Source organism: Canis lupus, chromosome 18 (assembly GCF_003254725.2).
Source record: "Canis lupus dingo isolate Sandy chromosome 18, ASM325472v2, whole genome shotgun sequence".
Taxonomy (NCBI): Eukaryota; Metazoa; Chordata; class Mammalia; order Carnivora; family Canidae; genus Canis; species Canis lupus.
The window spans coordinates 32,059,780-32,082,515 of NC_064260.1; the positions used below are offsets into that span (position 1 = coordinate 32,059,780).

The 22,736-nt window shown below is 44.3% G+C and overlaps 2 long non-coding RNA genes across 2 annotated transcripts; one reads left to right on the forward strand and one right to left on the reverse strand.

Annotated features, from left to right (window-relative positions):
• The first annotated feature begins 74 nt into the window (after positions 1 to 74).
• On the forward strand, positions 75 to 3,760 carry LOC118351327 (uncharacterized). Its single transcript, XR_004806576.2, has 2 exons — positions 75 to 268; positions 3,317 to 3,760. It is a non-coding gene; the product is annotated as an uncharacterized LOC118351327 (long non-coding RNA).
• Positions 2,401 to 22,555, reverse strand: LOC112663483 (uncharacterized). Its single transcript, XR_004806574.2, has 6 exons — positions 21,135 to 22,555; positions 16,648 to 19,943; positions 14,888 to 15,951; positions 13,265 to 13,424; positions 12,966 to 13,144; positions 2,401 to 3,676 (listed from the first exon to the last, which is right to left on the reverse strand). It is a non-coding gene; the product is annotated as an uncharacterized LOC112663483 (long non-coding RNA).
• Between the last annotated feature and the right edge of the window lie 181 nt (positions 22,556 to 22,736).

Consider the following 22,736-nt stretch of genomic DNA (forward strand, 5'->3'; position numbering starts at 1 on the left):
CGCCCCGCCCCCCGCCGCCCCGCCCCCCGCCGCCCCGCCGCCCCGCCCCCGCCCGGGTCTCCCGCCCCCTGCTCCGGCCCCGCGGCGCCTGCACCCTGGCCGCGCGCCCCCTCAGCGCGGGGCTTCTTTGCCTCAACTCCAGCATCACTTGACCCCAGGGAGGGGCAGAAAAAGTTTGGAAGGAAGCGCCACGTGTCGCGAGGAAACAGGCGGTTTGTCCTCAGTGGCAAGACGGGGACCTCGCGGCCAGGGCTCTGCTCCAACCCCGGTAGGTCCCTTGGGGTGCGGGGCACGCGGGCCGTCACTCCGCGGGGCTCCTCTTCTGTGATTCTGAGAACCCCACGTGGAGGAGGGATGCTAACACCTTTAAGGGACTGCCTTCATCTGGATCTCGAATACCCATACCCGTGGAACACGGGAGCCCCGATTCAAGGAAAAGGAAAAAAATATATATATATATACATATATAAAGGCTCACGCCCAGATGCAGAGTGAACAGCTGCTCCTACGCAGTTGGAGCTCCAAGAAGCGCTGGTGAAAACTGCCAAAGAATGAATTTATTTATTTATTTAAAGATTTTTATTTACTTATTCATGAGACACCTAGAGACAGAGAGAGAGGCAGGGACACAGGCAGAGGGAGCAGCAGGCTCCACGGAGGGAGCCCAACGTGGGACTCGATCCCCGGTCTCCAGGATCATGATCATGCCCTGGGCTGAAGGCAGGTGCTAAACTGCTGAGCCACCCGGGCTGCCCGCCAAAGGATTTAGACGGCAGGGGAATGTAGTGGCATTTCTGTGCCCAACTCTCCATCCTTCACCCACCCCACCCCCAAATGTGTAAAGTTGTGTTTGCACAACCAGAGCACACAGCCAGCCTGCCTCCCGGTAATCAGGATGCAGAGTAGTTCTGCTGCCCCAAAAAGCTCACCTCCCCCCGAAAGAAAAACACCAACATAATTGCCAGAAACTGGAAATAACACATGTGCCCATCAACTGGTGAATGGATAAGCAAATTGTATTATATCATTTAATGGAACAACACGAGTGAATATTAAAAAGCATGCTAAGAGAAAGATTCCAGCCCCAAAGGGGATATTCTGTATGATTCCATTTACAAGACCCGGAAGGAGGAAGGAAGCTAAACCATAGGGCCAAAATCACATCAGTAGTTACCAAGGGCTGGGTGTGTGGGAAAGAGAGGAGGGCAAGCGGCACAGGGCGACCTTATGTGTCTGTCAAAATGTATGCAACTGCATCCCTAAAAGCCACACCTAAAAAGTTTGAATTATAATGTAGATAGGTCCTACCTGTTTGGAGGAGTCCAGAGGGCGTAGGTGCTGGGATGACTAGTCAGGGAAATTGTGGCTGGGATGCCCACATCACACTGGCGACTCACTGGAGGCAAGCTCCAGGATGCTGAGATTCAGTGACTTTTTTTTTTTTTTTTTTTTTTTTTAATTCATGAGAGACAGAGGGAGAAGCAGGCTCCATGCAGGGAGCCGGACATGGGATTCGATCCCGGGTCTCCAGGATCAGGCCCTGAGCTGAAGGCGGCGCTAAACCACTGAGCCACCCGGGGCCACCCTCAGTGACTTTTTAATTGTCAATTCTAGTCTGGAAACTAAAAAGCTAAAGTGGATCAGGTCAAAGTTTAGAAATACCAAAGACAGTTCAAAGTAATGAGAAAATGTGATGTAGGAAAGTTTAGCAAGTTCCAGGTTACAAAGTAGTTTGTCTAGTTTGGAAAATGTAAACAAATCCTTCAAAACATTTAGCATTCAGGGATTACATCCTGGGATCCATGAACACTAGAGAGCATTAGGGAACTTTAAAGTTCCTAAAATTGGGGACGCCTGGGTGGCTCAGCAGTTGAGCGTCTGCCTTCAGCTCAGAGTGTGATCCTGGAGTCCAGGGATCGAGTCCCACACCGGGCTCCCTGCGTGGGAGCCTGCTTCTCCCTCTGCCTGTGTCTCTGCCTCTCCCTCTGTGTCTCTCATGAATGAATAAAATCTTTTGAAAAAATAAAAATAAATTAAGTTCCTAAAATTGTGTATAAGACTTCAGGTAGAGATGGGTATGTGCATTTTTCCAGGAAGCCCCCAGCCTTTGAGAGTGATACCCAAGAAGGCAAATAATTTGTCAGCTGCTCATTTGCCTTGGAACATTAGGAATATAGAAGAACAATGGATCTGACCCCTTATAGAAGAACCCATCTGACCCGAAACAACATTCTTGTTTCGTTAGGTTCCTCTGGGCACATGAAGTTCAATTTAGGAATTATTCAGTGTACCTGGCTCACTCTCCACATGTCTCTCTCTCTCTCTCTCTCTCTCTCTCTCTCTCTCTCACACACACACACACATTCTTTTAAATGTACTAATTAATGTCCTTAAAATGATCTGAACAAATGCAAAGCTTTCTTTAACTTCAATTGTTTTTATACTGAAGCATTCCAAACCTCCTCGCCTCCTATGCCAGGCAGGAGATGAATCCAATCTTTACAGTTTATTACTCTCCTCGTTCCTGGTTCCTTAGAATCCCATCAAAAACACAGGGCATTCCGCTTCCGGGAAACATAATAGGCTCTAATGCTAATTGTTCAGGTCACAGAGAGCCAGTTGCAAGTCTTTTTCACAGTTGGTTTAATAAAAAGCAAAACCACATTGCATTTGTCACTTATTTACTAAGTGACGCACTCTGTCCTTAGATGTGTGCTTCCCACATGCCCCCGCCCCCCCCCCCCCCACTGCTGACAGAGGGACAAAGGGATTTGGTCCCTCTGTGGTCATGGTATAATGCTCTACAGCTCCCTACATGTTTTCATCACGCCACACGGCAGTCCCAGCAACGCCACAGGTAGGACAGCACAAGCTAGGCATGCGCTCTGGTGGCTGGGATGTGCTCCAGTGCTCTTTCCACCTGTCACACACTAGCTCTGTGACCTTGGGCAGGTTATTAGCCTCTCTGAGCCTCCATTTCCTTGTAGGTAAAACAGGCACAGTACAAACACTTGAATCTTAGGACTGCTTTCAAGATGAAATGAGATAATGTATGTTAACTCTTTGGCACGGTGCCTTGCACAGTAGTTGCTTGAGAAAAGGTAGCCTGTGGTTTGGGTTCATATCACAAGGTAGCTGCTGAGGTGGCCAGTCTCCAAGATGGATCTCCAAGATCCTTGCCCTCTGGTATCTATGAGCTGTACAGTCGCCACCCACAGAGAATGGCCTCTACAACCTATGGATGTTGTGGAAATGACGCTGGGTGACTTCTAAGGCTGGGTCACAGTGTTCATAGCATTTCTTCCTGGCGTCTTAGATCCCTTGCTCTGGGGAAGCCAGCCACCATGTGGTGAGGACACTCAAGCAGCCCTATGATTCAGGCCACATGAGGAGGAACTCAGCTTTCTGCCAGCTTACCAGCCATTGGAATGAACCATCTGGGAATGGTTCAAGCCTCTAGTGCCATTTTCAGATGAAAGCAGTCTTCACGAGAAATCCTCAGTTGGAGCCACCCAGCCACTCCCAAATTCTTGATCCACAGAAGCCATCAGAGATCATAGAGTGTATTGTTGCTATAAGCTACTACTTTCAGGGTAAGTCACTCCGTGGCAATAGAGAACTAGTATATCTGCCTTGAAGATCATCTGTGGGACTGACTTCATGGTTTTATAGGATGCTGGAAATGAATGAATACATGGAAAACACTTAGAACTTGGCCTAGTACATAGGAAGCACTCAATAAATGTTAGTTGGGTTGTTACCATGGTTTGCTTTTCCATTATTGTCATCATCACTACCTTTCTTCCAAAGCATCTAAGATTCAGGCCTTTCAAAGTTCAAAAAGACCATTTCACACCTGAAGAAGAGTTGGAACCATCTGAAGGCGTAAAGAGACAGAACTAGTAAAAGGACTAAGGAAAAACTGTATTTACAGGGAGTTTATGGCAAACAAGGAGGTATTTGCTTCATTAAGCTTCGTGAAAACCAGGCAGAGGGGTAACAGAAGAAGCTCTACTTCCGGAGTCCCGTCCTCAGCGCACTTTCACAGGGGATCCATACTCCCTGTTCAGTGCTCCCCTCTTTCCTTCTTGTGATTTCCCTTCTTCTCTCTTGTATGTGAGGAGAACAGAAATTCACTTGAGGATGCAGCCAAGGAAGGCTTGCTCCACTCTGGACTGGAGTAGCTGGTGGAAGCTGCCTACTGAGAGACTCTGTGGCCAAAGACGACACTTTTTCTCTTCAAAAAAACACCACACACACACACAACATACACACACACTAACCCCAACATACAATCAGGAGACCACAGAGTCAAGTGACTGAGGGAATAGGCTTCAAGGTGGTTTGATACACCTGAACTCTTAGTTCCCACCATCTACTAGCTCTGTGAGGCTGAGAAAGTCACTTTATTAGAGCCTCAGTGGCCTGAGAAATGGGCATAATAGTCACACCTGCCTCCTAGAGCACTTGTCTGAAGCAAAAGGACCCTTACGCATTCCCTTAGTCATCTGACAAACATTGAGAACTGGCTCTGTGGCAAGCACTGCTCGAGGCTCTGGATTGCTGCAGTGAGCAAAACCATGTCCCTGTCCTCATGGAGCTCATGGTCTAGTAGGGGAGGTGGAGACATGTCAAAGTGAGCAACAACCACGTAGTATAACACCTGGTATCATAAGGGTTATGGGAAGCATTTACGAGGGCTCCTAGGTCAGAGCTCTGATTTCTTCAGTTCTTCTGACCTAGGACCTCCGTGTGAGGGAGAAGTAATACCAGGAAATGTGAAAGTGAAAGCTGCAAAATTCTGTGGTAGGCAACCTCTCAGATGACCCCTAATGATCCGACTTCCTCCTATTTGCACTCTTGGTTCATCCCCTCCTTTGGGTACTGCTGGACCTAGTGACTCAGTTCTAGCAAACAGAATACTGCCAAATGTATGGGATGGTATTTCCAAAATTAGGTTACAAGAACACTTGGGATCCCATTTTCCACCCCTACCTTCTATCTGTCTCTCTCTTCCTCTCCCCCTCTTGCTTACCAGCTGCCTTTTTGTGACCTGCCTTATGCAAAGGTTCGAGTGGCCGGGAACTGTAAAGACCTTCAGCCAACACCCAGTGACGAATTAAGGCCCTGAACCCATCAGTCCAGAAAGAACTAAATCTTGCCAATAATGACGTAAGTGAGTGTAGAAGATCTTCCCCTAGTCAAGCCTTCAGATGACACCACAGCTCTAGCTGACAGCTCAACCACCATAAACACCGAGTCTGTGAACACTTAACATCGTTGCCTCTCACCTGGTAGTCTGAGGAAGGCAGTGTGAGAGAACCACCACTAACCAAGCGTCTGTTTCCAACATCATACATTTATGATCACGTTTATCTTCACAACAACCTCTGAGTTAGATATTATAATCCTCTTTGCACAGATGGGGAATATGAGGCCCCAAGAATCCAAGTGACAGGCCCAAAATAACCCAGGGAAGACTGAGATTCAAAGCCAGATCCTTTTGATTCCAAAGAATTTCCACAAACACCACACTGAACCTTCCTGCCTTCTGTAACAACGACAACAAAAAAATCCCCAATTCATAAAACCCAGAATGTGTTTGCAGCTTGAAAGATACTGCATTCACTGGGTTTAGAGCTAGAAAGGTAAAGATGCCCAGCACATCAAATAGAAGTTGATTCATTATGTGATACAATTCAACTCTTAGAGAACTTTTCTGGATGCATCTAATTATTGTAGTTTCCCACCCCCCAAATGCTGAGCAGAGGAGTTCGCTCAACTAGAAATTAAAGTCATCCAGTGCTGCCAAATGTGTGTATATATATACATATATATATGTGTATATATATTCATTTTTTAAAATTACCAGACTAATCTACAGAAAAAGCCTGCTGAGAACCAACAGAATTCTTGTAATTCATGTTTAATATAGTCACTAGCTTACAAGAAGAGAGATCTACTGACATTTACTAATGAAAATGTTGCATCATCAGAAAGGATGAAATTTTTACCCCTCATTAAAAAAAAAAAAACTAACAACTTGTGGCTTGTTATTTATTTTAATGCCTCAGTTTTACTGCCCCTTGAATGAAGTTGTCTATACTCTAAAAAGGGTGATTTTTCACTTGTGACCAGTCCTGGAACCAAGAAACAGTTATATGAAAATGAATTTAACCTGCAATTTATCATCAGGGCCATTTTGCCAGTTTTCATAGCAAGCACATTTTTTTTTCTTTCTCAGTTAGGAAGCGGGGGGGAGAAGGTGGATTCATTAAACGTATAAGCTGACTCTTCGCCTATTAACTTGAGTGGAAAAACTGTCATTGGACTATAGAGATCTACAGTGTCCAACATAGTAGCCGCCAGCTACAATTGGCTATGTACAGCTACATTGAGGGCTTGAAATGTGACTGTTCTGAATTACATCTCAAAGTATAAAATGCAAACTAGATTTCAAACAGTACAAAAAAGAATGTAAACGATCTCCATAAGATTAACATGGATCATATGTGGAGATGTAATATCTAGATATAACAGAAGTAAGTAAAATAATATTAACATTAACTCCACTGGTTTCTGCTTTTTTAATGTGGCTCCTGGAAAAATTTTAACTTCATATACGACTTGCATTTGAGGTTCACAACATACTTCTTTTGAACAGTGCTGATAGAGGTACTATTTTCTTTTCTTTTCTTTTCTTTTCTTTTCTTTTCTTTCTTTCTTTTTTTTTTTCTGAGGCACTATTTTCTTTGGTAAATGAACATATGACCCCAGCAGTGTTCCTTATGTCACAGTTGAATATAAATCCACTTGAAGATCACTCACTTAGGAAGCATTACTTTCTTTCCAGTTTCTCCATCTGACTAATTCTGCCTCCAAACCCTGTTGACCTTATATTCTAGGCATCCAAGTCAATTGATAGAAAAGCGAGTGTAATGTCATAGTAGTATCAGTATGACAAATGTACCACAGGATCAAGAAGAGAAGGGAAGAAATGAAGAGAGAACAGAGAAACAATCTTCAAAGCGACATGAACATTTGACACTTGAATTCTGAAAAGAACCCAACACTGAATAAGATCTCCATTTTCAGTAGGGAAATTTATATAGTAATTAATTAACAAGCCAAAAGTCACATGAGATATTCACTCAGTGACAAATGCGAGAAAATGATTCTAGTATGCCCAGGTCTGATTACCTTCCCCAAGTAACTAACTGTCTTTCATAAGACAAACAGGTAAGCAGTGGATTTTAATAAGAGCACTCAAAAAACCCATCTGGAACATAAATAGATTTACATTTTTAATCGGACGTTATTGGAACATTTTTTCCCCGCACTGTGAAAACTCTGCTTTAATAATGTAAGTTGTTTTTCTCAGAGCACCTCAGCCTACTTCTTTTAAACACCTCTTCATTTTGAGCTAGATTCTTAGGGCTTGATTGATTTTAATGTTTTAAAGCTTAATTTTGAGAGCTGTTTGATTGCCTAATCTGGAGCTGCCACTGTGTGGGTTTGTAGTTCAACTTGTGGGATGGAGGCCGGGGGTAGAGAAAAAGGAACTTTTTTTTTTTTTTTTTTTTTTTTGCAGAGTTTTCAGCGAATTCCCCCACCCAGTGTGGAAGAAAAGAAACCAAAAGAAACCAGGAATGGTGGTGGTGGCGCCTGGGTGGCTCAGTGGTTGAGTGTCTGCCTTTGGCTCAGGTCCTGATCCCGGGGTCCTGGGATCGAGTCCCACATCCGGCTCCTCACAGAGAGCCTGCTTCTCCTTCTGATCATGTGTCTGCCCCTCTCTCTCATGATTAAATAAATAAAATCTTAAAAAGAAAAAAAAAGACCAGGAAGGGAAATGTTTACAATTTCCAGGACCCTTCAGCATACATATAATGAAAACACAATAGAACTGCAGTATTATTTGCTTCTGTCAAGCATTAATCATAGCTCCTGAAACATAGCTAAGACTTTCTGCCTTGTTGTTCAAGCCAGAAATCTGCATGGATCCCCACTGTGATCAGTTACCCTGATTTGCATATTCTATCTATTGAATGTCTCTTCAATCCAATTCACTCCTTCTCGTTCCCTCCTACCTCTCCCTTCCCTGAGATCCCCAAGTCCCTGTGCCTGGGGTGCTTCAACTCTCTCTTAATTTTCCAGATCTTGTCTTGCTCCTTCTCAATCCGCTGGGAACCTCCATGGCCACCATCGCCCACAGGACAATCTCAGACTTAGCTGAGTCCATTCTGTATGGGCTGCTGCTGAGGCTAACTGTCTTAGGGGTCGGGGCAGAGAGAAGGGTGTAAGGTGAGACTAGAGGAGTGGGTAGGAGACTTTTGGTCATGGGAAGGTCATGGTAGCATTAGGAAATCACAAATGGTGGACTTTAGGCAGGGCCATCACATGAACAGATTTGCATAATTTGTTTTGTTAAAAGCAAGGGTTCTTAAATTGGAATAAAATATATATAAAATAAAAATAAAACAAGGGCTCTAGAAGCAAACTTAAATTCAAAGTCTGACCATGCCACTTAACTGTGTGTCCTTGGCCAACTTATTTAACCTTTCTGAGCTGGTTTCTTCAAATATAAAATGGAGGTTAAGACCCCTATGAGATAGGCATAATTGTGAAATCTAAATAAAGTAGCACTTAGCATTGTACTTGGCACATAGTAAGTACCCTACTAATTATAACTAAATATTACTACTGATAACTCCTAATTTTCCTGTCTTTTTCAAGAAGCCCTCCATGAGGCCTCAAGATTGAGTTAAGCCTCCTTCCCATGGGCTCCAGTAACACCGTGTATTTATCCCTGTTTATAGGATTTATGATTTTGATCATAATTGCCCACGAAGATTGCCTATGTGTTCTTTCCCCCACTGAATCATAGCTGCATAAGGCTGGGAACTATGGTTAATACAGTGAGAGTTCTTTCCATATTTACTGAATAAAAGAATACCTTAGATTGCTTTCATACTTCGATTTGCATGATCACTTTTATCCTATCTTTATTCCCACTTTACAGTTGAGGAAACAAAAGCTTAGAACAATCCAGTTGTAAGTGTAAAGTCCTAAGTCAATAACATCAGACCTGCAACCCACCTCTGTTCTTGTATATAACCATGGCCTGGAAGAAGGAGAGGCTGGGAGCGGTAACACCCTCTAACGTGACCTTCTGAGAGGAAAACGGGTGTTTTCACAAAGCTCATGAAAGGGCAAAGTGAAGAATAAAACATTTCAGCTGGAAAAATAATAGGTAGCCAGAAATCAACCCCAATCCTACCAGAAATAATAATTCCAGGAAATGGAGCTACATACTCAAAAGGGAATATACTCCAGGATACACATAATAAAGTCACCTTGGCAATGCTTGTGCCTTTGTGGCCAAGCCAGAGAGGGATTGAATTTAAAAGAGAATTGCAAGGAGGACATTTGCCCATGCTAGCCCATCCTAAGAAGTGTGCCAAGCTCCCCACAATGTTCAGCTCCCTGCCACATAACCGCGAGCCTGATCACAACAAAAGTCCAGAGCAATTACAACAAAAATTTCCAAGGGGGAAAAGATCAGAGCATGGTAATGCTAGAAGCTGTCCACGTAGGTCAGTTGGCTCGACTGTTACAGCATGGTGCCAATGAAGCCAAAGTTGATACTGGTATGAGCCAGTTGGCTTTGCATTGAGGGGGAAAGATGTTCTATGGTCACTGGCTAGAATCTTCATCCTTGCTTGTCCTGCCAATGACAGTATTTAAGGCCAAAAGCGAATTGAGTAAAAGAGTTTGGATAACTTAATGCCAATCTTGACAACGAGAACTGACATTCAGGCAGTAATATATAGACAGCCAATTGTCAGAATAAAAATAATAATAATAATAATAAAAACCCCACAACACTTCTGGACTAGTTGGCAAATAGCACTGAGTCCCCTGAGTACCTCCCACATCACCCAAGCTGCCTAGCTCCTCCTCCAAGCAAGAGTTCAGAAGTGCCAGGAAAGGAAAAGAAGTATAGTTTCCATGAGTTTCCAGTACTTTATAGGATTTACCAAATGTGCTAGAAATGAGGCATATCAGTTTGCATATCTTTCATTTTAAATAAAATATCGAATAAGAAAAAAAGTCTCAACATGCATCTAGAACTTTGGTTCCAACATTAGTTTTCCTAGGAATAGAAAGGTTTTTCCTTGAGAACAATAACAGCAACTATTTGTGGAGCTTTCTTAGTTGGGATTCCCCCAAGCAGAGCTTGAGAAAAGGACTTGGGTGCAGGCAGTTTATTGGGAGGTGATCCCAGGAAGCCGAAGTGGGGGATGGACAATAATGGTAACAGCTGGAGAAAAGTCAATGAAAAGGTGCATTTGTTGAGCTAGTTAGTGCTGTGGGCAACTGAGGCCGAGTCCAGATTGTGGACCCTCTGGGGTCCACATAGACCACACCTCAAATTATCCCTCTGCATCAGGGAATGACGACGACTCCCATTAGTTGAATTTAAACCTCTGCAAGTCCAGGTTGCTCCACTTTGGAAAAGATCCTGAGGCAGATAAACTGAGACACTCAGTAGGCGCTGGAGGTGGGACTCAGCCAGGGTGGGGAGGAGGAGGGATGGGAGATGGGGAGGGACGGGGGAGGAGGAGGGGTCCTGACCCCATATCCACAGAACAAATCCCACATGGGCCAAGCAAAGAGGCTCTCTGTGTACCAGAGACCTTACATTCCACAGGTTGGCCCTATTAATGTCCTCATTTTCAGAAGAAGAAACAGAGACATGGAAAGGTAAACTATCTTATTAAAGGTCACAGAAATGGCTGAAATTTAAACCTGCATTATCCAACTTCTGAGTCTAAGCTCTTAAGCACATGAAAATATTGCTTATAATGAAACTTCAAGAAAGAAAAATTGAAAAAAGAGCAACCATTTGGGGATTGGGGGAGTGAGGGAGAAACAGGAGGGAGGGAAGATTTTATATAAACACTCCCCTCTTTTTATGGAAATACAGAAAGATAGCCAATCTGGCTGTAGATTTTCAAAATTCTGGAAAATGTCCCCTAATGACTTGACACAGGATTACAGAGCACTCCCTACCCCCAAACACTCAAATGTACATACATATTTAAAGGCTCACATATTGCCCATGATCCCAGTGGAAGCCCAGTGGGTATGGAGGCCACTGAAGCACCATGTCACAGCTCTAGGAAGGCTGAAGGCACATCATTTAGTGCAATTCTTGATACAGTCTATCATTCTTCTTGGCTTGGAGTTTTTAAAGAGCACTGTTCTCTTTAAAACAAAACAAAAATGTTTTGGATAACGTTAAAGACAGATGACATTTAGAGAGAAGCAAAGCTGTTATGTCCATGTTCAGCTGGTCTACCAATAGAGCGAATGAGAATTATAATTTGGGATGAATTATTAACAAGCCCCTCCTACCACTGGGAGTGTGTGATGTGCCAGCCATTGGCAGAGCTAAGCAAAGCTGGAGATCAGAGACATTCGGCTCCTGTCAGGTTCCAGGTGAATGATCTCCAGGGAAGTGAGGGGAAACTTTCTGCTCAGACGATAACGATCCTGAAATGACATGGTTCCTCTCATTAGAGCTCTTCTGGCTTTATCTCCCTAATGTCACGCCCTGTGCTCACCCTCAATTTGATTTCACTGGAAGGTCCTGTAAGTGAATTTGGAGCTTCTGAGACATGACTGAGACCCAGCAGGCTGCTCTCACGCTCTGCCCCTGGGCCCTCATGTCCAACAAGGTCTCTCAAGCATGCTGTCTGCCCTCCTTTACATGAGATGGTGAAGGGACATGTGACACATTTCCTGTGGGGACTTGGTAAGTCACAATTAGGAAGCCACTACCCATACTTTTTTACTAGAGGGAGGAAAAGAAATAGGAAACGGTTGAAAGATCTACAACACCCAAGAGAAAGAAGTACATAGGGTGCAGCGGTAGAGATGGTGATTGCTTCCAGTATGTGATGCCATGGAAGCCATTGTACCTTGGGCCAGTCCCATGGGAAGTGCCATTTACAAAGCCCAGGCCAAACAGATGAAACTAATTTACAAGTTTCTAACCAGGAGCTTTCAGAAACTAAAAAGATTCTGACCAGTAACATCTCACACATACCCAGTGTGTCTCATGATCTCTTCTTTCCTCCCTGTTTTATACACTGCACGCTATCCAGCACGCTTTTCCTGAAATTTCCTGGAAACATTCATTATGATCATTCATTCAGCACACATTCCCTCCCTTCCCTCTCTCCCTGTGGGACCAGGAGACTTCCCACCCCTACTGATGTTAGGCTGCGCCACATGACTTGCTTTGGCCAATGGAATATTAGCAGATGTCAAAGCAGCAGAGACCTTAAGTTTGCCTGGGGGTTTTGGCTTGACCCCTTTTGCTGGCGTGATCTACTGCAACAGCATGCCCTGGGTATTTTCTGCTCATTCCATATAGGCCCCTGATCAAGCACAAAGCCTGGAACCAAGCACAGGAAGCCCACAGTCCGAAACAAAACCACCTAGCTGAGCCCATCCACCTTCTGCCTGCTTGTAGACAACAGCAAACCCAAGTGCAGAAGAAACATTTGTTGTTAGCCACTGGGATTTGAGTCATCTGCCCTTGGCCACTGTGTCTCTCTGTTCTTCTCATCTCTCATTCTTTCTAATTCACAAAACCCCAAAAGAATGGTGTCCCCGTCTTCAGAGGAGAAGACGTATTTCTCTCTAGAAATACGATGGATGCAAAATCAGATGCATCTCTAAAGCGCAGAGAAAGGAAAAAAAGGCTGGAACCCTTCATGCGTTAGGTAATTGCTGAATTGGTACATCCGTAATAATAACTACCATTCAGTTGTTCTGTGACAGGCACAGTGTTAAACACTTCATACACTCGAGCACATTTAATCCACCCAGATCCCAAGGAGTCAGAATAAATATCACCATTTGACAGAAAACGGAGTCTTACAGAGGTTACCTACCTTGTTACAAGGTGCCAGAGCTTGGATTAAAACTCAAGTTTAGGCAAATCCCATATTAGTGAGCAACCGAGACAGTGAGCCAGTCTTAAAATGAAATACCATTCTTTAATGCAGCAAATTGGCAAAAATCGGAAATAGTCTACCATTGGGTACTGGCACAAGAATCAACGCAGCATCCCCTAAAATACAGATGAGGATGTAAATGGGTGCTGACATTCTGGAAAGCAATCTGGCAATATTTATTAAGAACCCAAACATTCGCACACCCTTTGAACCAGTAATCCCACTTCTCTGCTTACATTCTAAGCGACGAATCCGAGAAGCTGCCAAAGATTCGTAGTCAAGGTTGTTCTTCAATACGTTGCTTACCACAGTGAGAAACTGAAATCAACTGAAACATAGACCAGTTGCAGAATAGTTCAATAGTTGGTATTGCTACAGCCTGGAGCAATATGCAGCCTGGAAAACATGATGAACAATCGTATTTTAACGATAGTAAGAAAAGTTGGTGCTCTGGGCTGAGTGTGTGTGTCCTCCACCCAGATTCACATGTGGAAATCCTAACCCCAAGGCGATGGTATTAGGAGGTAGGGCCTGTGGGAGGAGATTAGGTCATGAGACTGGAGCCCTCCTGGAGCCCTCCTGGATGAGACTAGTGCTTGCATCGGTGAAACCCTGGAGAGCTCCCTTGCCCCTTCCACTGTGGGTACACTGAGGATACAGCAAAGAGTTGCCATCTACAAATCAAGAACTGGGCGTTCACCAGATACCGAGTCTTCAGGCAAAATGATCTTGGATTTCCCAGCCTCCAGAGCTGTGAGAAATAAATTTCTGTTGTTTATAGGTTACCAGACTCAGGTATTTTGTTACAGCAGCCCGAAAGGACTGTGACAGTTTGCAATACCATCTAAATGGGGGGTGGGGGGTAGGACATAAAATTGACTATAATAGTATGACTCCAGTTTTGGAAAGAGAGAGAGAAAGATAATACAATAGAAGGTGTGCATTATTTCTGCATGAAGATGACCATTTCCTATGGGACGTTTGCATATTCTAAACATTTTTTGTATTTCTCAAGTTTTATAGAATAAGTGAATATTACTTTTGGACTGAAGAAAACATGCCTAAACCATGTATCTTTTGGAAAACCCAACCAACTGTTCTCCCCGTCAAATACGAGCCTTATGGAGACAGGATTCTTTATCTGTTTGTTCACTGGTGTGTGCCCAGAATAGTGTCTGGCTCTTCGGATGTGCTCAGCAAATATTTGTTGAGTGAATGGAAGGTACAGCCCGCAGCATGTACAAATCCAGCAGGTGTGATGAGGTTATCCATCACTTCATAAACAACAGCCCTCAAAACAGCACTTTAAAAGTCTCCTGCACTCTGCGGGCCAGAACTTCATACAGGACACAGTGCTTGTCTTGTCTCTGGGTGTCTGGGGCCTTATCTAGGAAGACATGACGAGCTGGAGGTGACTGGAAATGTTAAGAGCAGGAATCATCTAGAGGTTTCTTCCCTCATGTCTGGTGCCTGGGATGGGATGACACAGAGGCGGGACTCAGCTGGGACTCTCAGCTGAAGCATCTACACACACACCACGTCTCCATCCAGCCTGAGCTTCCGCAGTGGATTTTGCACAAGCAAGAAATGAACATTGACTCTGTTAAGACACTGCTACTTTGGGATTTGTTGCTGCAACACAGCCTACCATTATTCTGGACCAATACGGATTCTCAAATCCCTAGCTCTGTCACATAATGCGCTAGATCCCTGAATTTACCTGGTCTTTTTGTCTCTGTAAGCCTGGAGGTGAGCCCGAGTGATGTCTTTCTGTGCCATCACGTGCGATCTGCCACCCAGTGAGGCACGTGAGAGACACGTGACACGGACCAGGGAGCCCACCCTGCCATGCCATGTACCTGTGTGGCCTTGGCCAGGTTAAGGAATCTTTCTAAGCCTCGGTTTTCTCATCTGCAAAATAGGAATGACAGCACTGGTCTCCTGTAAAATGGGAATGATGATGACAGCACTGGTCTCAAGATTGTCCTAAGATGAATTGAGATGAAGGGTCTATTACATGGGACTTGGCACAACCAAAGTACTTCTTAAATGTTCATCGTTGTATTGGTTCTGCCATTATACGGTGTCCATAATCTCTTGTCTGAAGACTCGGATGGTGTCAGCTATGCACAGTTCAAAGAAAAAAAAGTCATCACATTCAGAGAGGATTTAGCAGGTCTCCTGTGGTTTTGGTTTGGGGTGAGGGGGATAAAGGACAAACAAAGGGATTGAAGTCCTAAAGCCATAGGTAAGAAGTGAGAAGTCTTCCCTATTTTTTTAAGATTTTTATTTTTTTAAATTTATTTGTGAGAGACCGAGAGAGAGAGAGACAGAGAGACAGAGAGAGAGACAGGCAGAGGGAGAAGCAGGTTCCCTGCAGGGAGCCCGATGCAGGACTCCATCCCAGGACCCTGGGACCATGACCTGAGCCAAAGGCAGTTGCTCAATCACTGAGCCACCCAGGAGCCCAACTTCCCCTTTTGATCTGTTAAATCCTACTTAACTTATATACCACCCGGGTCTGCAGAAGAGAGAAGGGAGATTTCATGCCATCTCATAATTGGAAACAAAAACAGGCATTAAAACAAGCATGGGGATAGAAACCGGGAGCAGAAAGTAGCTCCGTGGGAGCCTCGCCCCAGACTTGGGCCCCGCGCTACAGGAAAGGCCTCCTGCTCTTGCACAATCCAGGCTCCAGGCTCCCAGGTCATGCCAGGCCCAAGGTGCGCTCCGAGGGAAGGGTGGTGAGCTCAGCTGCCGGAGAACGTGACTTCAGGACAGTGCTGGGTCTGTGCCTAGCATGGTGTCACGCAGGGTGAGTCACCCAGAGGCGGAAGGCGCGGCTGTCAGGCCCCGCGGGGAGAAACGAAGAAAAGCATCCAATTTTTGTGTTCATCACCGGCATTCAGATTCAGAAGAATGTCTAAAAAAAAAAAAAACAAAAAACAAAAAACTCTCTGGCTTGCACTTTTTAGGCCATTTAATTTTTTATTGTTGAGCATGAACAATGAAATGGAGCAGTTTCCTGTTTCTCAGCCCCAACCCCCCACTGCTGAGGAATTTGGATTTAAATTGCTGGAGAGGAACATTTACATTCTATAAATTAGCTTCACTAAAGATGCTTAAGCGTTTATGAAAACATTCCCATTTTATACTCAGCTTTATAAAATCTTAAAGGAAAAAAAAAATCCCACACTGCCATGTGAAGTTAAGCTGGCAGAGAGAGCAATCTGCTCAGTGCAAATATGCCAACAGCTTTACAAATGAGTAATATGGAATCAGGATTAAGAGCCTGCAGATCATTTATCAGTGACAAGGATTCTTAGCCTCTGTAACTCCAGGCCATGGAGACTCTCACAGGCTCAATCCTGAGCCTCAGAAGCAATATATGGTATTAACTCATTTGGACCCATATTCATGCTGGTGGCAGGGAACCCCACTGTGCCCCATCTAGGTGCCCCTACAGGCACAGCAAAGAGTTTGGCTTCAGGGGAAACCTGGGCTTAAGTTCTGGTTTACCTCCTAACCACCTGGTGACCTTGGACAGTGGAACTAACCACTCAGAGGCTCAGTTTCCCCCTCTGAAAAATGGGTGCAGTAATGACATGCAGGTACTCACAAGGGGTAGTTCTCCTGCTGTCTTCACTTCTGGACAAACAGCATAAAGGCAACAAGACTGCAGAGGAGTTTCATCAAGTATATGTTCAAACAAATGTGTTCAGACACACACACCCCGCCATGGTGACAAAGAGAGTGTTAATGAAAGAAAGTGAGAAGCTCTCGCTCATCCACTCCTACAACCCCTTCCCCGTCTTCTTCTGACCTGGGCTTTCAATGGTTCTAGGGAAAAGAGGTCACGGCCAAAAGCAAAGAGAGACTGAAGAAATTAATTTTGGCTTGTGATTCCGAAAGTGTCGGTTTAAGGAATAATTTTGCCTCCTAACTTTATAGAAATTTTCCCTTAAGTGCTTAAAGTCTGTGACCTCCCCATTCTGCAGCACCCCCAGCTCCTAAACACACAGTTCTCATCACCCTCTCAACCTCGGGAAGGCAGCAGGCCCAGGAGAGCAAAGTGCCATCTGGCTGCTAGGCCACAGACCCTGTTCCACAGTCTAACTTCTTTGGATGTTGGATACCATACCCCTCATGAAGAGGGGCGTAGAGCTCAAACAGAAATTCTTGTTCGCTAGAACTTATTAAGGCATCCTAAGGGTTTCCAGTGCTTTTCACCCGTTTTCTATCTTTTCCATCCATCAAAATTAGGTGATCGCCCCAGTGGATAAAAATCATGTCTGAAGCTCTATCCTGAGCAGCACTTAACATTTCCAAGGATGAATCCCATATTTAATAATCCCTACTGCCAACTGCATGCTATCACTATTTATACAGTTTTATCTTCAATATGACACATTTATTCTCATTGGATTTCATCACAGCCTCAACGGACAATGGTTTAGCAGAGAGGCAGTGCTTGCTTAGCGATGTGCTAGGCCAGCATTTCCAATAGAACTTTCTGGGATGATGTAAGTCTTCTCTGTGTTGTCCTACTAGCCACGTATGGCTGGTCGCTACAGGCCACATATGGCAATAACATTTGACATGTTGACTGGTACAACCGAGGGCAGAATTCTGTATTTAATTTTGAGTAATTTACATCTGGAGAGCATTGTCCTGCACGACTATTTGCTACCATATTGGACAGTGCAGAGCTAGACACTACCCACTTAGGACTTGGGCTACACCACGGTAGTCCAATGGAAATACAATGTGAACAGATAGATGTAATTAAAATTTTCCTAGCGGCCACACTTAAAAAAAAAGGAGAAAAAAAAGAAATGAAATTAATTTAAATAATTTACTTTATTATCGACTCTTTAAAATACTATCATTTCAACATGTCATCAATAAAACACTGATGACATATTTTACATTTTTTCATACTAAGTCTTCAAAATTTGGTGTACATTTTATAATTATGATATATCTCAGTTCAGACCAGCTGTATTTCAAGTGTTCAACAGCTACATGTGGCCAATGGCTACCATATTAGACAACATAATGCAGATATTAGCTACCTGGGGCTAACTCTTCTACCTATAACATGGGCATATTTACAGCAACTATTATCTAAAACATTCTTGTATTTTTTAACTAAGGATGCTAGAGAATTTTTAACACGGAGTGTTAAACACAAAACCAAACTCACTACAATTATTTTTACCAAAATATACATAGCTATGCAAAATATTTGGTTGCTTACTTTCTTTTCTATGTTTCTTGTTCTTTTGCTTTGAATTAAGTAAATTCACTAATATCGCTAACATGTCAATATTTACTGCTAATTATTCAAGAGCAGTTCTACAACCTGAAAAAATGTAATATGATTGTGTATCAAAATTCTTAAGCTCAGTGCCTCGTAATTTCCATATCAATAATTTCCATTAGTGTAATGGGACACAATAGAAGTTGCTCCTAGAATAAAAATGGGTAATGAAGAAAGCAATCATAGAGAATCACTTGGCAGCAAAGTAGGTAACCAATAAGCCAATGACCTGATCAATGGGTATTAGGTACATTAAATGCGGAAGATGATTCAGAAGTGTCCATTAGCAGAAATTTTAACAAATAAATTACACAAAAATAGTCAATACAGCTGGCTGACAGCGTAACCTGTAACAGTGGATTCAGAGGCTACTGCAAAGATTTGTGTTGCTCACACTTGAACGCCTTCTCAAGTTCAACATTGCAAACTACCCTCCTCCCCCATCTTAAGCCTCTTCTTTAATGCTTTTTCTAAATTAGGTTGTTGTTTCATCCTTACCACGTACTCATGAAAAATGGATAAAGGCAGTCATGTGGGTTTTCTGTCTCTCCAGGACACACCTTGCTGAAACATGCTCAATACTTGTTAATGGCTTTGGAGGCAAGAGCCATGACGATGCAGCCTTTGCTTTGGAAGACAGAGGCAGAGACAGACAGAACTTGAGAGGGAGGTGGCATGGGGAAGGAGGGCAGCAAGTTCTAAGGGCTGGATGGCCACCTTTTTAACTTGGACAGGAAAATTGTTTTGTGATGATTGCCCACAATGCCAGCCTGGCTCTGCACTGGAGAAAGGGAAGCAGAATACAGTTCCTGTGGCCTTGGGCTTTGCCAGACTAATCAGAATCATTCCTTCCACTTTACAACAGTTCATGTCGTTTGATTTCATTCATCCAATAAGCGTTTATACATTACAAACTTAGCAGACTGGGAGAAGACAGGATAATGATACCACTATTATGTATTATTTAGGTGATATTAAGCTTTCATTTGCTTCTCCGGCAGAAGCAAGCTTGTGCTTTGCTTAGGAAGGCGGGCAGGACTGGGCTACAGGTCATACTCACATGTCAAAGACTCGCCCTGCCTTCAAGGGGTTTGGTCCCAGGATACAGGCAGGGAACCCGGGAACCCCTCATGTTTTTCCTCTCTTCACTTGGCACAGTATGTTAGAAAGGAAGCAGAGAATTGCCCTTTACTGTAACCCAGGCACCCTGCTAAGCACAGGCAGGTAATATCTAATTTTACTGACTTTTCCCCCCCACAAAGGTGTCAGACTGATGGGAAAAAAATGCATTATTTTAAACATAGAAGAAAACTCTCTGCCCCTCCCAGTAGCAAAATCCCAAGATTCCAAGACAAGATTGGTAGGGCTATTTGATAGTTCTTGTTCCTAAGAAGGAAATCAACCTAGAGGTGGTGAGGTGAGGCTGTTACCTGACCATCTTTAATGCTAAGGCAATGGTAGTGGTGCGACTGGGTGCCAGGATTAAGCCATGTAAAATGAGATCAGAAAAAGCGAGAAACCTCATCCTCTCGAAACAGCAAATACTATTAGGTCCCAAGAGGTACAATTTGAATACTTCTTTGGGGTAATTTCTGGAAAAGAGAAAGAGCTCATTAATTATGCATGTAAAAGTAAGCAAAGCATCTATTGCTTTTAGGAAAATCTATGAAATAACTATTAATATTAAAGTGATGTTAAAGGATAGTAATTTTAAAGGTAAAGTCATAGTTCATCGTGATGTATAATGAGCACACGCCAAAGATTTTACTGAATTTATTCATTAAGTAGAGAACCAGTAAGATGATAGAACAGGTTGATGGGACATGTGGGTGGCTCAGCACTTGAGTGCCTTTGGTTCGGGGCGTGATCCCGGGGTGGGGGATCGAGTCCCACGTCCGGCTCCCTGCATGGAGCCTGCTTCTCCCTCTGCCTGTGTCTCTGCCTCTCTCTGTGTGTCTCTCATGAATGAATAAATAAAAAATCTTAAAAAAAAAAAAGTTAAGAAAAAAGGAACAGATTGAAAGGAGCGGCATTCAAACGCAGGTACCTACACAGAGAGGCTGATACAAATTTGCTAAATAGATGCAAAATTGGCTGCGGGGAGGATGGTGGGGACAATTTTCAAAATTCACTTGCTTGTTTCTGTAAGCAGAATCCTAACATGCCTGGCCCCTGGGGCACACATCCCATAGGGTCCCCTCCCCTTGAGGCTGGGCGGGCTGTGGAGCTGATAGATTTCTCCTGCTGATCAAGTTACAGCAGGTAACAAAGGTGAAGGGATTTTGCAGAGATAATTAAATCTTTGAGACTCTGAATTAATCAAAAAAGAGATTATCCCTGAGTGGAGCTGACCTAATTAATAGAACCCTTAAAGGCTATTGGACCCTCCTTGAAGGAAGAGATTTGAAGTAGGAGAGATCCGCCAGCCTCTGAGACCTCCGAGAAGCATGCTGCTGAGCTGGGGAAGACCACACTGTAGGACCACACTGTAGGCAATGGCAAGGGGCCTCTAGAACCTGACAAGTGCCAGCCAGCAAGAAAGCAGGGACCTCAGACCCCTAACTGCGGGACGAATTCAGGATATCAGGGCACTGAAACCCTGGGCAGAAGACCCGGCTAACCTGAACCTGGACTCCTGACCCACGGAAAATCCAAGATCCTACATGAACGTTATTATAGGAAGCTGTTCAATTTGTGGTAGTTTGTTAAACAGCAGTAGAAAACTCATACCCTTGTCTACAGAAAAGGATTATTTGTATTGCTGTGGGTGAGCTACAACTTACAATGTCGCAAAACAGCTCACAGCAGTGAAAAGTGCAGAGACCCCAGAATCAACCTAGAAGACACCACCTAGGTTTTCATCGGATGCATCCAGGAATCCATTTGGTCCCAGTAATCCATTTGGTGTGTGAACAATTATTTCACTTTTCATAGACAATATTGCTTGATTTTATTTTTTATTTGGAGAAGACCTTTTTTGTTTTTCCCTGGAATAGATTTAGACTACACTTTAATTTCTTTTTTCTGGGCAAGTCGGACGGGGTTGGGGGGGTTCCCCACCAAGTGTAACAGGGTGGAAAACTACAAAGGCTCCAGGAGGCACCAGCAGGTCTGAGCACCATGCAGCAGTTGCTGCTGAGACAATGGAACTGGGCAAAATTTAACTTGGGACTATGCGGCTGATGATGTTCCACGTGCAGTGAAAGTTGAGGCTGATCTCATCCATTCATCCATGTATTCCCTCAATAAACAAATCCAGTGCCCGCCTGCTTCTAGACAGGGAGACAGTGGCCAACAGGTAGGACACGCTCCCCAACCTCACACAGCTTACATTTTAAAGGAGTAAGAATAAGCCAGATTTGGAGAACTATCTATTTGGCCATTGTGGTTAGCCATGAAGACTTCCGCGAGGTAAAAGGCTGCGATCACACTCCCGTGGGTAGAGTTTCAGACAGAATTTGGTTGCTCATCATCCTAGTAAGAGGCAGGTCCACAGAAGAGGGTGGTGATGACTCTGAGTCCTGATCTGGTGGAAGCGCAGGTGCCAGACCCCTAAGGAAATACAGATCTGATCCTTGGTATTGGGTGTAGGTTCAGCTGCTCCATGGGGGCTGCCCTGTACCCCGGGATAAATCACTCCAGAAAAGAGAAGACGACACATCATGTTCTGTTACGCTGCTCTGTTTACCTCTGCAGTGAGTAACAATAAGGATAGTTTACACCGAATGCACTTTGGATGCACTTTGCATATAGTAACTTATTTAACGTTCGCAACAACCCATTAGGGTAGGTACTGTTATTACTCCCGCGCTCCGGAGAAGTAGCTGCCGCAGAGAAAGGTGAGGGGACTCCACAGCCCCACAGCCGGTGAGCGTGGGAGCCGGGACTCAGGCCCGGACAGTCCGGCCCCAGAGCTCCAGCTCCTCACCTTCCCAGGGAGCCGTCCTGGGATCCCCCCGGGCATGGGAAGGAGCCACAGCTGGGAGCAGCTCTCAAGCCCACCCTGCCTTGCGATTTCCTTGTACCCCCAAAGCTGCAGGATCCTCAGTAGCAGGATCCAGATTCAGTTGGCCGGCGGGAAATTAAAGGACTTTTTTTTTTTTTTTTTTTGAATTCTCCTCCAGCCCCAGCGTGGGGCCTGCTGCTTGTACACCAGGTAAAACCATGAGTTATTTTGCAAATGACCGTCCTTGCAAAATCTGCCACCTACTTAAAAACGCTTCTTTCCTCATCTCCGAGCCTTTGCTTGCCTCCTGAAGAAATGCAGTTTCCCCTCCGGGGCTGTTCTGTCCGTACAGCTGCAGACCGCTCATCTATCTGCCACCGCGATGCACGCCCGGGGCACCAGCTCCGCGATGGCAAGGCCTCTGCAGCTGCCCACCAAC